At 39.0% G+C, this 16,908-nt stretch overlaps 1 long non-coding RNA gene across 1 annotated transcript; it reads right to left on the bottom strand.

Moving 5' to 3' along the window:
- Positions 1–9,484: 9,484 nt before the first annotated feature.
- LOC135443460 (uncharacterized) lies at positions 9,485–11,513 on the bottom strand. The gene is made up of 3 exons (XR_010439024.1): positions 11,409–11,513; positions 10,340–10,435; positions 9,485–9,606 (listed from the first exon to the last, which is right to left on the bottom strand). It is a non-coding gene; the product is annotated as an uncharacterized LOC135443460 (long non-coding RNA).
- Positions 11,514–16,908: the final 5,395 nt, after the last annotated feature.

Raw genomic sequence — 16,908 nt, 5'->3', positions numbered from 1 at the left:
TAATGTGATTTTACTTTGACCCTGCAGTCAATGAGTTTACAGTGCATATATTAAAGACTGACACTACACAGTGAAAGTTCTGGGGGTAAGGATTGGTAATGTTGCCTAGTTATAGGTCTCTTCACTGGGAACACTCAGTGGCACCAGAGGACACCTGCTGGAATCCACCCCACTGTGTCAAACAGCCTCATGACCCACCTAAGGCAAGGATGACTGCAGGAGAGCTGAGCTGTCATCAGGGAAATTTTCTTCTGCATGCATCAGTTCTACTTAAAGGGGTTATACCAACTGTAAATAATAACAGGAATGCATTCCCCCTGGGTGTAGTTCCCTTTTCAAATACAAGGAAAAAAACATAAGTGCTTAAAAAATTATGGACTGCTTTGAATTTAAGTTCCTTTGAGTTGTTTTCAAGGCCCCATTGAGAAGTGCTCTGGCTATTGGAGACCACACAGGAAATTCAGGAAGGGAGAAGTGGGAGCTGTATTCTCAGGATGGGCTCCAGCAGCCCCAACCTCATGAGGAGAGAGGAAGGATGTTCATCCCCATCCACACAGCTTCACCTGCTGAATCACCAGCCCTGCACCCAAAATTTCACAATTTACAGTATTACAAGTACTTCTGGATCCTAGTTTATAGCAGCTGTAGTTTTTTTAGCCAATTTGTAGCACCAAACAAGCCTAAGCCACTGCCAATCTGAAAACGAGGATGAACTATAAAGTCTTTATTATGCCTAAGTTTATTTTCAGTGTGTCAAAACTGATTTGCTACATTCTTTTCTAGGGCTATTGTATCACTTATGGAAGGGTTACTGAAGGAATTCCCAAACACTGAGAAAATGAAATATATGACAGTGTAATTTGTCAGCCTACCTATATATACTGCAGGTTACATTCTGATGGGTGAGGTGAATTTGGAGCTAAATTCAATTCACTCATTTCACTGGCACAACTACCCACAGGTAATACAGATGCAGAGATAATAAGAAATGTGACTGGTTTGTTAGCAATAGCCTCTAAAATTAATAAACACACACAAAAATAAACTTGTGTTTATAGCAGCCTGTTCTGCATCAGAGTTACACTGGTTTCTTCGACCCAGGGACTTCTCTGACTACTCAGTACTGCAGCACAAAAGCCCCACACAGGTGACATCAAATGTTCAAAATTAGAGGTCACCTTAAAACTGTCACTTGTTGCATGCTTTGTCTAACTTGGTTTTATCCAAAGCTCTTTTCTTAGTCTTACCCTTCTTATTCTTAAATCAAGATGTACAATCAAGGATCATCTTAAGCACTTGCCAGGTAGAATCATACACAGGCATAGGGAAAAGCCCAGAAAGCTTTATCATGCTCTCTCTCCAAAGCCATGCCACACAACTAAGGGATGGCTGCCCAAAGGGTTGCAGAATTTATTGTGGTTTGTGGGGGAAGAGAATTTGGATTTTGCTCAAAACTCATTATGGGGTCATTTTAGGGGATTGTGGAAATACACAAGACTTCCCATGGGATGTTTAGAGGAAGGACCAAAGGTGGGGAAAGGGGAGGATCTGGGTGGACAAGGTAGGAGCAGAAGTGGACAAAGAGCCCTACAGCAGTCAAACATGTAAATAGGCTTCTGGTACCTAAGCCCTAAGCTTTGTCATAGCAGTCTATCCTATTTCCTTGTTTAGTCCTATTTCTACCCTCTGTGTGTGTGCACACCCTGCTCTTTGCCTGCATGTCTTCCTTAATCCCAGTGATTTTTTGAGCCAGAGCAGCCAAAGAGTAGGATAAGTTACCACCCATCAGTGTAAATATGCCATACATGCTTTTCACTTCCCAGATTTACACATATGTACAAAAAAAGTGTGTATATCAAGCTAACCATTGGCTGGATGCACAAATTTAAAATTCATTCATTATTTTTCAACAGTTTTAGCCTACATAAATATACCAAGAACCAGAAAATGAAAACAAAAACTTAACAAACTTTAAACCAAAAATTTAATTAGGTAGCTGTATGTCCCAATGTATAAGTCCAGGAAATCAATTCTGCCAGGAACAAACAGATACCCAAAAGCATATGCAGCTATCCTCCAGCTCCCTGTCATCCAGTAAATCCCAGGTTTATTTAGTCTTATTAGTTATTTGCCTAGATTTTTTTTGATGGATGCCATGCAATAATCATTTGATAGAGCTGATAGCCTTGAAAATGTATACACTGAGAGTTTCCAGAGCAGAGGAATAACTAAGTCCTAAGATAGAATATAAGTCCTAAGAGAAAAATACGTAAGGCTTCAGCAGCAGATTGAAAAAGTAAGAAAACCAAGTAGGGTACAAACAATTTTAGAATTCTTGTGAGTCTTCTTTTTAACTTTCTATCAGAATTTGTTCCCATCCAGTGTCCCAAGGTACATATTTGTGAACAAGTTTAGACAGAGAGTACCAAGAAGTGTAGGTGAATGTAATGCATGTGTCAAAACAAGACAATTACTTCACAAGAACTATCCAGATATCTCAGCCTCGGGAGACCAGACGCTTTAAAAATACGGAGGAGGTTGCTAAATGTGAAACAAACCACTCAGCTCCCCCTGAGATGTGTGTGGGTGTTGATGCACTTGCATGGGGGTGTTCCACAAAAGCTGGAATAATAACCATTGGGCTTCCAAGTACTCTTTAATCAACAAAGCAAGGAGAATACAAATTTTCACTTTGTTTCATTAAAATTATTACCACAAAAAGAGAAATTAATGTGTGAAATCACAACCCCAGCTGCTGAAGCAAAGTAATACTGTTAATAATTTTCTAGAACAGAACTTTGAAACAGAAGTGCCTCTGAATCAGGAACATATTCTTAAAACATGCCTTCATTAGTTACCAGCTGAGAAAGCATAGCACAGCTCCTGGTACCTGGCTGAATGACAGGTTCTTTCTTTAGTCCTTTTGAGTTATATTCTTGATCTAATACACCTGGAATTCAAGAGAGTCACCTTCCTGAAGAACATTCTGATTAATATTCTTTCTACTTTGAAGCCAGTGGAAATTTTGCAATTGCCTTTAGTGGAGCTAGGAGAACATCTAAACAGGACTTAGCTAAAGCATGGGATTTGTTAATGGATAGGATAAACATTTGAAAACTCTTTTCTTCATATGCCTTAGAAAATAATATTTTGACTTTCAGGATGCTTGCATTGTCTTCATTGGCTGCTGTAGTGTCTATGCTGAAAACTGCAAGGGAAAATGTTTTTATGCACAGAAATGACCAAAATTCTTCCTTTGTCTTGTCCAAGTGTGAAAAAAAAAACCAGTATACAATTCAGTGTTGAGATGTAACTAATATAAAATATTTTACTTGTGGAGGTGAAATTGCATTGATAGTTCCTGCATTTCTGCAATTTCATCTTCATCTTTTTGGACAATAAATTAGCAATTGCCTACTGAAACATACTGCAATCTTCAAGTATTTGTAGAGCTTGCCATTAAAAGGTTATATTAACCAAAGAATTAATTATATTTTTTCACTAGAAATAAGGCTACACAACAGTATCTGGGACTTAACCACAGAGTAACCTAGCAACCATTTTCTTATCCATCTACTGATAGACTTTTCTGTCTATCTGAAAAATTCTGTATTACAGACTGAGCCAGTTTAAGAGTTGCCACATATTTGATACTGTGTATGTAAATATGGGACAGAAAAACACAGTAGCTAATGAGGTAAAGCTTTATTAGAAGGACCTCTATGGGACTTTTCCCATATTTGTTTGTCTTCTGGCAACTGGTACTGTGTGAATATTTTTTAGTTTTGCAAATTCTCCTACATAAGAACACATACTTGTTATGTAGCTATCTCTTCTCTTGTTAGACCTATAGGGCCAGAACCCAGTGATTTATATAAACTTTTAATTATTCTATTATTTATATAAACACTTATAGACATGCATATTTCTATATTCTCAGTAAGCAAGATACTGTCTTAAGTGTTATTTCTGTGCCCTGGTGTCCTTCAATGTAGAGTGAAAAGCAATTTATGCCAAACTCTGTGTTACCTCAAAATCACCTTTTGCCTATAGGGAGTCAAGAAAATACAGCATTTCCCATGGTATTTAATGCAAACAGGGATTGTCAGAGCATGTGTTTGTACACAGCAAGTTTTCCAGCATGTAGACAGGGCCAATCGCACCTGACAGAAAGAGGTAACACTGCCTCTGCAGTGGGCAGGTAATGGTTTATAGTGAGATTACGTACTTGGGCAGGCACTATTTCAGTTCCTTTAATGCATGGTCACCACCAGATTTTTCTACTTTTTCTACTTCTACACAGTCAAAGGTCTTAGCAGTCTAAAACCAGTCAGTAATGCTTTGGGACTACTATTAACATCTGATCTATTGATTAACTACCAGATTTTAAGAATTAAATATCAAATCTATCACATTTCAATGGTCATTTTATGTTAATTTGATAAGATCCTCAAGGAGAAAGTGAGCATGTAGTGCTGCACTTGTCAAAAATTCCATTTCTTCCCAGTGAAAGCAGTGCCAGCAATGCAGACCTGGTCTAACAGCTGGATCTCAGACTAAATATCTTCTCTAGACCTTTTTAACTTCTTATTTGGGAGAAAGAGCAGATAACCTTTGATGGCTAACCTGCAGTGCTGGATTTTCTCTCAGGTATGATCCTCCTTCACTTGCATGTATTAGTATATACAGAAGTGAGCTGTACTGTTAGTATTTGGTTTTTAAAAGGGTTTTAAAAGGTCTTTTGCCTTTGAAATTTTTGATGTGAAGGTTGCAATGCACTGGCATACCAGTCACTGGGGAATAGAGCTCTGTAAAGAGAAATCTGGTGTACTGACACATGACCACCTATTTAGTATAAGATCAGGAAACCCTATGTGTTAGCAGGCTCCTCCTTCATTAAACTGCACTTGAAAAACAGGTTGTTGATTTGAAGATGATGTCTTTTAGTGCTCAGCATTAGCCAGAGTACCCTGACACAGATGTGCAGTGGGAAAAAAATTATTTGAATCTCGAAGGTTTCCTGTAATATTCCAGTACGATCTAAATGTCTGTAACTTATGTAAAACTATAATGGGTTGCTGCAGCAAAAACCTTTCACCTACAAGCAGTCTGTCAAACACCTACACTTATCCTGCAGAGTATTAGTGGACCCCTGTAGCTGTTGATTGAAAAGGAAAATGTGGAGCAATTTTTCGACAGAAAGCTTTCAACATTTATAATTGTGAAATGTTGCTGTCCAAATCTCTAACAATTTGGCTTTGCTCAGGCTGCCAAATTCTGCAAATATCTACCTGCCTGGAAAGCAAAGGGGCAGAACAAACTTCAAGGTCTCGATCTTCCTTATGTTGCCACTCAGCCTGCTTGATACAAGGTGATGGGAAGCTTTAAAGTATGATAAAGGCAAGTCCTGATTTAATTCAAAAACTAAGATCCCTCTCAGTGCCATTCTTGAATTGACAAATGTGTCTTTCTGTCATTCCTGAGATTGTTTCTAATGTAAAACTCCTGCTGCAGTACCCCAATGTATGTGCTGACTGATTTGTTTTCATCTGATTCCTCAGAAGAATGAGTAGGTCAGGCAGTGGAAAAGGCTGCTAGATAAGGAGATAAATGGTTTTTGGATGCTAAGCAAAAAACATCTATACAAATCTTTTACCTAATTCACTGTTTCTTGTTGTCAATAAAATGGTAAAACCCAAGGACTTGAAGAACTTTTCTGCTCTATCCCAATATTTACCTTGTTAATATAAAATTTCAATACAACTTGAATTAACCCCATAAAATAAAAGTAAATTGAATTAAAACACATGAAAATGAGAGCATCCAGTGTGCAATAGAAACTCTCAACAGATTAGCAAATATGGTATTTCACACTCCTGAAAAAAACCATTCACCTATCAAAAAGAACCAAAAATTTGTCAAGATATGTCTGTTTTCTCTAAGGACCATTCAGAAGAGTTTGTGTGAGCTACAGAAGTAGGAAAATTTAATTTTTCACCATCAAGAAATCTGGGATTCTTCAAGGGTAAGTTTACTTTCTTCCATTGGCACAGTTCAATTTTGTTTTATCCAAAACCAGAAGCGCAGCCCCTGAATGGGATGGGGAGATTTTGGTTCTAAAAGATGCATTCAAAAAGAACATGTCCATGGTGCCTGTTCCTAGGGCTTTGGAAATTTTTGGCGGGTTGGGGTTTTTGGGGGGTTTTTGGACACCAGTCATACTCAGTTCTGATAAATTGAGCTGTTTACACTGAAGTTTAATTTGGGGGATCCCACAGAGAAATAACACAAATTTTGAGATATCAGTGGAATCTAAAGATCTGTAACAGGATTTACCAGTATATTTTGGAGTTATGTTCTTCATTCTGGTCATCTCCATCCAGCCAAGGTCACAGTAGCTTTCCCCATGAATGGACATGCTGAACTCCACTCAGCCTCTCACAGATACTGCAACCATTCAAATGTGATGTTATTTATCAGGAAAAAAAATATTTAAAGTAATTAAAATTTGGGCTTTGCTTGGCAGATTGTTCTAGTTAAAGAAATGAGAGTTTTGCTCAAAATATCTATGAGGTAAAATAATGATGAATATACAAATGACCCTGAACAAATATGCTACAAATATGCACAAGTAATGACAGCCAGTCTATATTTTATTTTGTTGCTGAAAAGAAACACATATCATCTTTATCTCTCTCGCTGAAGCAAGCCAGATTTCAAATAGACATTTTAGCAGCTAGATGTTTTCTTAGCAAAAATCAAATCTGGTTAACAGAACAAATATTCATGTGACAACCTGTCACTGTGTTACTTTTTACTAATGAATTTATTTAGTTATCTTTTCAACAGAAAAAAATTAAGAACCATAATTGGTAAACATGGTCTTGATAGTCCTTCAGCAACTTCTTACAGCAACATTGTACTACAAAATTGTATCTGCAATGTAACATACATACTCCTAAGTACAGTAATGGACATTAAAAGCATGCTCCACAATGTATCTGTTAAATCTATTATATAAATTGCCAAAATAAAGTACCACATGGGCTCACTTTCAGCTATTTGAAAAGCATTAAAAATTCATGTTATATGAACAGGAACATCCAATACTCAGCTTTTGTAAGTGAATATTTAAGATGCACCATAAATTACAGTGCCAACTAGCAGTGCTTTAAAACACTCTGGATGTTAATAAAATCACTGTACTATAATGGACACACAAAATAAGTCACATCAGCCCACTGATGCTTCCTATTATAATATATCTGTAAAACACAGGACTTCTGTGAGGCAATAGGTTCCAGTCCCATAACATGAGTTATATAATACATGAGTTATAGGCTTTCATATGGAAGTGTGTTATGGTTATGGTTTAACCCCTGCTGGCAGCTCAGCATCCCACAGACCTTCACTCACCCTTCCACCTGCCCCACAGCAGGGTGGGGAAGAGAATCAGAAGAACAAACAAGATAAAACCCATGGGTTGAGAAAAAGGTAGTTTAATGAAACAGAAAAGGAAAATAATAATAATAATAATAATAATGATAAAAGAATTAGAGTATACAAAACAAGTGATGCACAAGGCAATAGATCACAGTCAGCAACTGATGCCCAGCCAGTTCCTGAGCAGTGGACTCTGGCCAGTCTTCCCCCCAGTTTGTTGCTCAGCAGATGCCATATGTTATGGAACAGCCCTTTGGTCTCTAGGTTGGCTGTCCTAGCTGTGTCCCCCCACACCTTCCTGTGCCACTCCAGCCTTCTCACTGGCAGAGCACAAGAAGCTGAAAAGTTGTTAGCTTAGAATAAACTGAATAGCAGCAGGTAAAACATCAGAATTTCATCAAAATTGTTTTTATACTAAATCCAAACAGCACCATACCAGTTATTAGGAATAAAATTAACTCTATCCCAGCTGCAACTAGAACAAAGATTCAGTTTATAACTTCTATATTTGATGGTACAGCCACAGATGTTGTCTCCCCATCAATACTCAAAAAAATTATTATCCTATAAGCTTTTAATTAAAAATATTATAACCACTTGATGAAAGGAAAACCCAACACTTTTGCAGCTATTTTTCTATCCTCAAAATCCCATTACTTTATTTGTATGAATGTCTCATGGAACTTCTTTTTTTCCTCCTTCAAATCTGTGCTGACAAGACTTGCTGAACTAAATTGTTCAATAATGCATCAATCCGTTATTTTGTATTTATGCTGTAGCTCTTCCCTATTCCCCCCATAGCGCTGTGCTGAAGTTTGGAGCCAAGCATGAGTTACAAGCCTGCAAAGCACCATGTGTGCTAATTGTGCTTTATATATTATTAACATGCAATGCATCCTCATACCAAGCTTCCAGAGCCCCAAGGCCTTCTGAGAGATTCAAAGAAAGAAGAGAGGAGATCCCGCTCGTCCTCAGCATTTTCTGCCTCCTTTTGTCAGCTCTGGGCTGATGCTCATTATCAGAGCAGTGGGGAGGCAGAGCCCGGCGTGGCCGTCACTCTCCATCTCGGTCACAGCAATGAGCACACGGGCACTGCAGCGCTCCCTCACTCCAATGCTGGCAGACACTGTCAAGCTGTTTGTGCTCTGCCGACACACATGCTTTCCACAGCGCTTTCTCCAGGAAGACCCTTTCCAGGAAAACCTTGTTAAGAACCTGACAGAACCAATCTTCTTTTAATTTCAAGGCACTTGGACCTTTAGATGTAATTACATGTATAAATAGAATGACTCACCCAATTTTCTTGCTGTTTGTAACTTACATTTCATTATTTTCATTTAGCTGACAGAGCTGACAATTGTAGCCATCCCTGGAGATGGTGTAGTGAATCCAATTTACAGACGTTCTTTGTAATTGTTTGGCAACAGACTGCCTGGCCGTGCATTTAAGAGCAGAGGTGAACTTATATATATTAAGATGAACCCAGACCCAAGAACCATGTCTTATTTTATTTTTAATTAAAGCAGCAGAAATTTAAGAGAGAGTGGCAATCTGTACAGGCATGAGAGCCCATCTGGACATATTTGACAGGGCTCCTGTCACACTGATAACTTTTTTACAGCTCGGTGGTGTCTGACAAATTCAAAACTATTTTCTGGGCTTATTAAGAGAAAATTGAAAGGGCCCAACCATGAAGCAGGCCCTGGTTGCTGCTCAGCATTGCATCTTCTCTGCTGCTGCCCTGAATGCAGGCAAGCCTGGGGACTGCTCCAGAAACAAGCACATTACCTGCTCCCAGTGAAGGAGACAGAAGAACCATAAAGGTGTTTGTCTTCCTGGTAAATACACCCCTAACACTTAACATCTCCCTTTGCATCCCTTGAATTCATTACATTCCTTAAACAAGTTGCTTCCTTTAGATTCATTATACAAATACAAAATTAAAAGCTTTGAAAGGCCTAACATATTCCCATCAAGTAGGAGATTCAGGACTGTGCTTTTCCATGGCTTCATTGAAATTTCCCCAGGTGAATACTCCCAGCTCAGATGTACAGTCCCAAATCTCACATGGAGAGTCATGTGCCTTTGGTACTCGGTAGGGCTCAGTCAACCGCATGATAAAGATGGTATAGAAAATACCATCAAAACTGGAGCTTTGGAGTTCTGAAAAGGAAAAACATAAAAGTACAAACAGCTGCTAATAGCTTCATATTATGCTCCCTCTGGAAAGTAAATACAGCCTATGGGGAATTTTCCAGTAGATACAAATGGTTCAAACAAACTACAGAGGAAAGAAGTGAGAGAAAGAGGAAGAAGTTATGGGGACCTAGAAAAACTACAGAAATTACAGTCTCAAAGCCTCCAGTTTGTTTTGAAGTCAATCTGTTTCACTTCTATTAAGATGACTAGTGATCAGAGGACATTTAGGATGGTTGCATTTCTTTAAGTACTGTGATCTTTTTTAAGCAGAGGTTATAAAAGTACTGACATCAAGTTCTAGAAAGTGAAAGAAAATCTTACTGAAGATAAAGGGATTCTTGCAAAGAAAATATTGTTTCCCTATTGCAAATTTATGTAGGCATTCCTAGACTAGAATGAATGGAATTGTAAATGGTGTAAAAAAGTAATAATACAGAGACATGACATAATACAACAGGAATTGCTGTATTGATTATGTGTTCCCTGTTCCTTCGGTCCATTTGGTCCATTGCTTCTTAATTAGTATTGTGTGTGACTACATTAATGTGATAGCCTGAAGCAGGAGTGCTCTTCTGAATCAAATCTCCTGCCATATCCAATTACCCCATTTCATTTCAGATCTCAGGGTAACCTGAGAGCACACAAACTCCATTTCACTGTGTGGGCCTAAATGAAGAGCTGAACTTCACACACTCACCTGATGTGCTCCAACCACTGACAGGTAATCAGCCTGCAGGACCAGAAGAGAGTCAGTCCCAGTGCATGTGACAGAGCTTGGCACCAGCTCTTTCCCCTACAAAACATGTTGCACTGAACTGCCTGCTAAACTGGATGTAGTTTTCTTTCATTCAGCCCACCACCTTACTATATTTGCATCCTGATTAAAAATGTAGCAAATCTAAAATATAAAAGCTTCTTAAGGCTTTTTAAAATTCTTCTTTGCCATTAAACACCTTGTTAACCATGTAACCACGTTCTGGTAGTTTTCCTGACATACTGGCAGTAAACCTCTAGAGGAACACTTCCTGAAACTGCTCAGTACAATTCTTACAATGATAAAATTATCAAATAAATTTTCCAATGTGACATTATCAGAAACCACCAAATGTTTGCTCTATTGCTTCACTGTTGTCCAGGTTTTGGCTGGGATGGAGTTACTTTAATTTCAGTAGCTGGAACAGTGCTGCCATTATCTCAACCCTCTGGCCCCATATTGCAGGCCAAAAAGGACTGCTCTGGTTTAAGCTCAGCTGGCAACTGGGCACCAAGAAACTGCTGGTTCAACCTCCCACAGCACAGCGTGATCGGGAGGAGAATCAAAAGTCAAAATTGTACATTTTGTTAAGAACAGGTTAATAATTTAAACAAAGAAGGAGAAGGAGAAGGAGAAGGAGAAGGAGAAGGAGAAGGAGAAGGAGAAGGAGAAGGAGAAGGAGAAGGAGAAGGAGAAGGAGAAGGAGAAGGAGAAGGAGAAGGAGAAGGAGAAGGAGAAGGAGAAGGAGAAGGAGAAGGAGAAGGAGAAGGTGTCCTACACTGAAATCTGGAAACAAAAGTTATTTTCCAGCTATATTCTTAACCAAAAAAGACTGATTCTTCTAATATCTTAAAAAATCTCCTGGATCATTTTCTCATTCTATTCTGCCATCACAGAGACAATAGTGTCCAACAGAACAACAAATTAGAATAGTTACAATGTATATGTTTAATGAGATATTTTAAAATAAAGATAATGAGCATTTTAGCATAAATTTGAGTGTTTTACTTACCATTTTTTGCTCCCAAATGTCAACCTTTGTGCATACTTCTCTTGTTTTGTTCCTAAGTTCAAGTGATGCAACAAATGTTACTTATGAGAAATTACAGTATTCTTGTCCGGGCTGAAATAAAGAAAATTTTTTTTGTTGTTAATGGTTTTCAAACACTTTTCACAAGTCTGTATCTAAGCACCAGGAATTAAAACTACTCTGGAAAAATTTGTATTTTCCCCATTTAATACACAAGAAATTCATAGTTAGATGCCATCAAACTAGGAACAGCCACAATTACAGGCTCACGGGCCAACATCTCAACAACAGCTGCTTGCTCTCTTTGCCATGGATGAGAATTAGAACAACAGCTCCAAAAGTAGAGAAGGCTTTCAGCTCTCTTGCAGAGGAGTAATCATTTCTTCCCTTACAGCCATTCCACCACATTGTCCTTTGCACAAATACTCAGTAGCTGCTGTCCTTCCTGCTTTGCTGTGTTAGCTGTAAATCATCATCCATGGTTCTCCTTACCAAATAATCTCAAATTATTTTTGAGGGTTTTATTTATTTAAATTAACTCAGAAGCAGAAGATGCACAATTTAGACTTGAGTGTAAATCCAGTTAATCAGTGCAAGCTTGGAGGAGATATGGATAATAAGAAACCTGTTCTTAATTATGTCACCATCCCTTTTGGGTTTTATCTCTTGCAGCCTTAACATGAGTCTGGCTGTACCCAGCCAGCCTGCTCTGCATCTGAATAGATAGGTGATTCAGCAACATTTCAGCTAGAGCCCCATCAATTTATTCATATAGTTTGGGAAGCTGAAGCAGAGAGACTACTCACCATGGCTGAAAAATGATGCAAAGTTCAGAAAGGGAAAGGAGGAAGATTGGGAAACTACAGGCCAATCATGTGGTCTGGGGCTTGGAGTCAGACCAGAACTTGAAAAGAAATGGCAGAACATACAGTAAAACACTTTCTAAAATTCAGTCTTTATGGAGTAAAATACCAACATCCAGAAAAGAAAGGGGCTAAAAAGAGACTGAAGGGAAGAAATCCTGAAAACAAATAACATGGCAGAATGAAGCTACAGAAAAATTAAGCTAAGGGGGAATTAGTGCTAGAAAAACAGAAAAAATGTATGTGTTAGGGAAGAGAAAGATACAGAAAATAAAGAAAACAAAAGAGGAAAAATGCTTATATAGGAAAAACAGAGGGCATAACATCAATTCACTTTGCTTAAGTCACCCTTGGCACCCAAGGCTGCACTTGACTCATCCTTATTCTGTAAAACAGGTTTGCCAAAGTCCATCATGAAGTCTGTAACTGAGACAATCTGTTGTGAACTCTCTGTGTCTTTGCATATTTTTAAATCATTCAAAATATCACAGAAAAGAAACTGATAAAGTAACACTTTTCTGTTTCTCATTCCAATGCAGTGAGAATTTATAACATCCCTTGGAAAAATATGTTTATTTTTTCCATATTTTCATCCCTTTATGTAGTCTTTATTTTTTAAATTGTGCATTACAATCACAAGAGATCACTACCACACTGTAAGTTACCTGAAGACTAAGAAATCTAAATTATGCTTTAATCAAAAGGTGATAAAATAAAGCATTTTATAACAGGTTTCAAACCTTTAAATCCCAGTACAGTAAAAAAAATTGCTTTCTTGTCATGTATGAAAACCAGCCTCCATCACTGCAGCGCTTCATCTGCATCACTCACAACATCATCATCATTATTGTCATTACTAAAATAACACTTCTTGCATGTTACACATTTAACTACAAGCATTCCATAATTCTTCATTAACAGAGCTGTATTCCTAACCTGAACATGTTACTTGGAGATGGATGAGAGCTATTCCCAGCCACAGGAAGTCCAAGGTACCAGCTGAAAGGCTGATTAATGTGTGTGCAACATTCTGTACTGCAGCCACCTTGTGTGTGCATAAAGCCCCCAGCTGTGCAATTCAGTGCCCTGCCTGGGAGTTGGTGCTGCTTGGTACCATCTATATATCCATGTATAGCTGGGAAACCTCTAAAAAGGGAGAAGGGAAGAGAGAAAAAAACTTCAAAGGTCAGCTTGGTGGACTGCCATTCATTCTGTGTGTGAGACACCCTTGTGGCCTCACCAGAGAACAGACACTCAAGCAGGGGATTCAAATAAACCAGAAAGTCTCTTCAAATTCTTAGTCTCCACTTTACCTAAGACACTAACTGTGTTTATACTGCAAAGGGAAAATAAAAATATTTACATTTGTTTTTTAATAATAAACTATTATTTTCAGAAATGTGGCCAAAAGATGACACTGGTGCACAGGGCTGTGCTGACACGAGCCTATCTTGTCTTACACATCCCCTTTTTTGTTTCCACCTCTCCACAGCACCTCTGTCCCTTTGCTCTGGGTGTTATGAAAAGCCAAAACAACTACTGAAATTAGGTTTTTTACTTTTCTCTAGTTATTAATGGAGCCCTCTGTCCAAACAAAGCCTCATTTCTCAAAACTTACTGAAATCTAATCTTGAAATCTCTCCTGTTCAGTAAAAAAGCACCACAGTACTAGTTAAAGCAATAGCTATGGGAGCTGTGGGAACACAGGTGGCAACATGAATACTGAGGAACTGTTTTTCCAAATAGGAATGGCTGTTTAGAGACCAGAGGAACACACGAGCCCATCAGCCCATGAGACTCCTAGCTGCCTCCTTTCTTCTTGTTTGATAAGAGGAGAGGAACAGATTTTACCAGAGATCAGAGGAAATTGTTTGATCCCAGTGGGCTTTGGGGACCTGAGAGGTCCTGCTGAGGGACCCACCACTAGTTAAAAGCAAACAGCTCATCACGCAGCAGGAAGGGATCTGAAAAGATGGAAATGAGGCACATAAATGGGAAGGAGGGACTTGGATTACAGAAAAGTGGTAAAAGAAAGAATAAAAAAATAAGGGAGGGGAGGAAAAAGAAGAAAAAATAAATACAGACTGAGGGAGGAAACAACCACAAACCCAACCTGTGCAGGAAAACATCATAAACTTCCTGGGACTGCAGTCTCCTTTTAAAATTCCCCAAGGATCAGCACATACTTTGAGCTGACAGTAAGATGCAGAGCACCCCCTGACATTTATGGGAAGGGCTCTCAGCTGAGGAGCAGCACTTTTTCTCATGGGTACATCAGAATCATTAATTTGCTGGCTCGAATACTTCAGCACATTAAGGCCAGATCCTCCTCTCTCCCTCTGTTCAGGGAGATGTTTTTCCCTGCATCTTGTGTTCAGGTGAGTGGTTTTCCACTGCTGACATTTAATATTGTTCAAGGCAAAGAGGCTGTGTGACCAGAGCTCTTTATCAGCAAAACAGTAAACACATTTGTAGTGTTACTAAATTTTGTTTGGCTGCCTGAAATGAAAACTAGACTGAGTGATAACAGGCTGGAATACCCTGAGACTCAAGCAAATCAAAGACTGCTTTAATGGGGACCATGAAAAGTCTTTCAAAAAAATTCAAAGAGCAAAATACTACAGAGTAACAAAAAAGAAAAATACTGCCTTGAGGGAGTGAGTTAGTGGCTATTCCCATACAAGAACATTAGAAAAAAAGACACCTGGACCTTCTGATACAAAAAAATAAAAAATAAAAAAAAACCAAAAAAAAATCCCAACAAACAAACAAAAAAAAAAACCCACAAAAGAAAAACCACAAAAAAAAAAAAAAAAAAGGAAAAGTAGAAAAATAAATATCCCTGATCACAACTCTCCTCAGTCCCACCAGTTCTTACAGAATTTTTCTAAGTTGCATCAGCTGCTGAGAGACCATCTGGAAGAGCCCTAGTTAAGATTCTATAAATATTGCCTCCATAGCATAGGCTCTTGAATGTGGCTATAGCTTTCTACCTGTGGTCTGAATGGAAGAACACATCCAGAAAGCAAAATACCTTCTTGGGCAATGAGTTCCACACGAGACAGATTCTGCCACTGAATTGCATACTTACTACAGGAGTTTTCATGAGAGCTTCCAGAAAAGTTGGGTGAATATGTATATACTTGTTCTTAATGACAACATTTCAAGATCAGAAGACTAACTGGTAGTGGTTCTGAGCTTGAGACAGTGCTGCATGCTGGTCTCTTCCTTTTGGTGACATGGCTATGCCCACAACACCCATCTTTGCTGTAAGCTCCCTCATGAGGGCCTCTTCTCCTGATACTTTTACAAAAATAGCATTGAGGTTCATTGCCTGCTGCATTGAATATCTCCCTTACAGAAAAATTCAGACCCACGAAAGGCAGCCTTGCACTGTGCCACATCCCCTTTTACTGGGAGACCAGAACCACATCATCCATCCTCACCACCCATCACCAGTGCTTGCTCAGCTCCCTCCCAAAGCGTCTTCTGGTTCTGCTCATGGCTGCTAACACAGCAGCTGTCTGCAGGCCTTCAGTTGCTTCTGTTGCTGGGGTGAATATTTCTGATTCTGAATAGAGTCAGCTTGGATCCAGAAATGGGTACTATGTGTGGTACCAAGTGTCCTGGTTCTTCCTGTGTGCAGTGCCCACTACCAGGACCTTACTGCAATCCATCTGGCGGTGACACTCTCATTCCTTGTGTCTGACGTGTCTCTGGTCACAGAGCAGGCATTAGGAGATGCAGAGATCTGAATTTTCCAGAGCAGGACACTACATGTCCAGTGGCAGGGTGGTGCCTGCCACCTCCTGGTCCCAAGGCTGCTGCCACTGCAGAGGACATGTCACTGCCTGCATGGGGGAAGGCAGCTCCTCACCAAGTGAGGAAGGTTTAATGAATCTGCATGAGCCAGTGATGACTGATGGATGTTTCCCATTATTAGCAAGGAAAGGCAAGTGTTGCTTTGAGTATTTTGACACGTTAGAGATGAGTCATAGGAATTCCTTATTTTGCATTATCGAGAGCCCATTCCATATAGAGAAAATAACTAATATAAGAATAGCTATTTTCAGCTTTCAAGCTACCATCTGCTGAGTTCTTGTCACCATGCAGAGAAGCTGGTAAGCATCTAACAACCTTGTGTTACAAGAAGGTAAAGCTGAAGAGCGTGAATTTGCTTGTGTGGCAAAGCTAGCACTAACTCTCAACTCCCAGCCCCCACCTGGTTGTTCATATTACACTTCTCTCCTCTAAAACCTTAAAGTGGCCAAATAAGAAGTTCAATCATTCAAATAGAACCTGATCCAGCAAGGCTTGATATCAACAGGAGTACTACTGTGAGCAATACATTGTGAAGTAAATGAAACTGCTCACAGAAAGTGGGTGTCCACAGCTTCTCTTTGGAAGTGGATGAAAGGCTGAAGAAAATTACGTTTTATTTTAAATGGGAAAGAGAAACTGTTGGATGATTCTCCAACTTCAGTATTGTTAGCTGTTGTTAAATTAATAAAACATCCAGTACGTGAGCAAATTATCAAATGGCTGAAGTACAATTATAGTGCATTTCAAATATCAGTTCTAGTTATATTTTCCTTTGACAAAGTAATTACACTTCAAGA

The sequence above is a fragment of the Zonotrichia leucophrys genome, chromosome 2 (assembly GCF_028769735.1).
Source record: "Zonotrichia leucophrys gambelii isolate GWCS_2022_RI chromosome 2, RI_Zleu_2.0, whole genome shotgun sequence".
In the NCBI taxonomy this organism is placed as follows: domain Eukaryota; kingdom Metazoa; phylum Chordata; class Aves; order Passeriformes; family Passerellidae; genus Zonotrichia; species Zonotrichia leucophrys.
The sequence above is the reverse complement of the archived record's forward strand: the minus strand, read 5'-3'. Positions and strand labels throughout refer to the sequence as shown.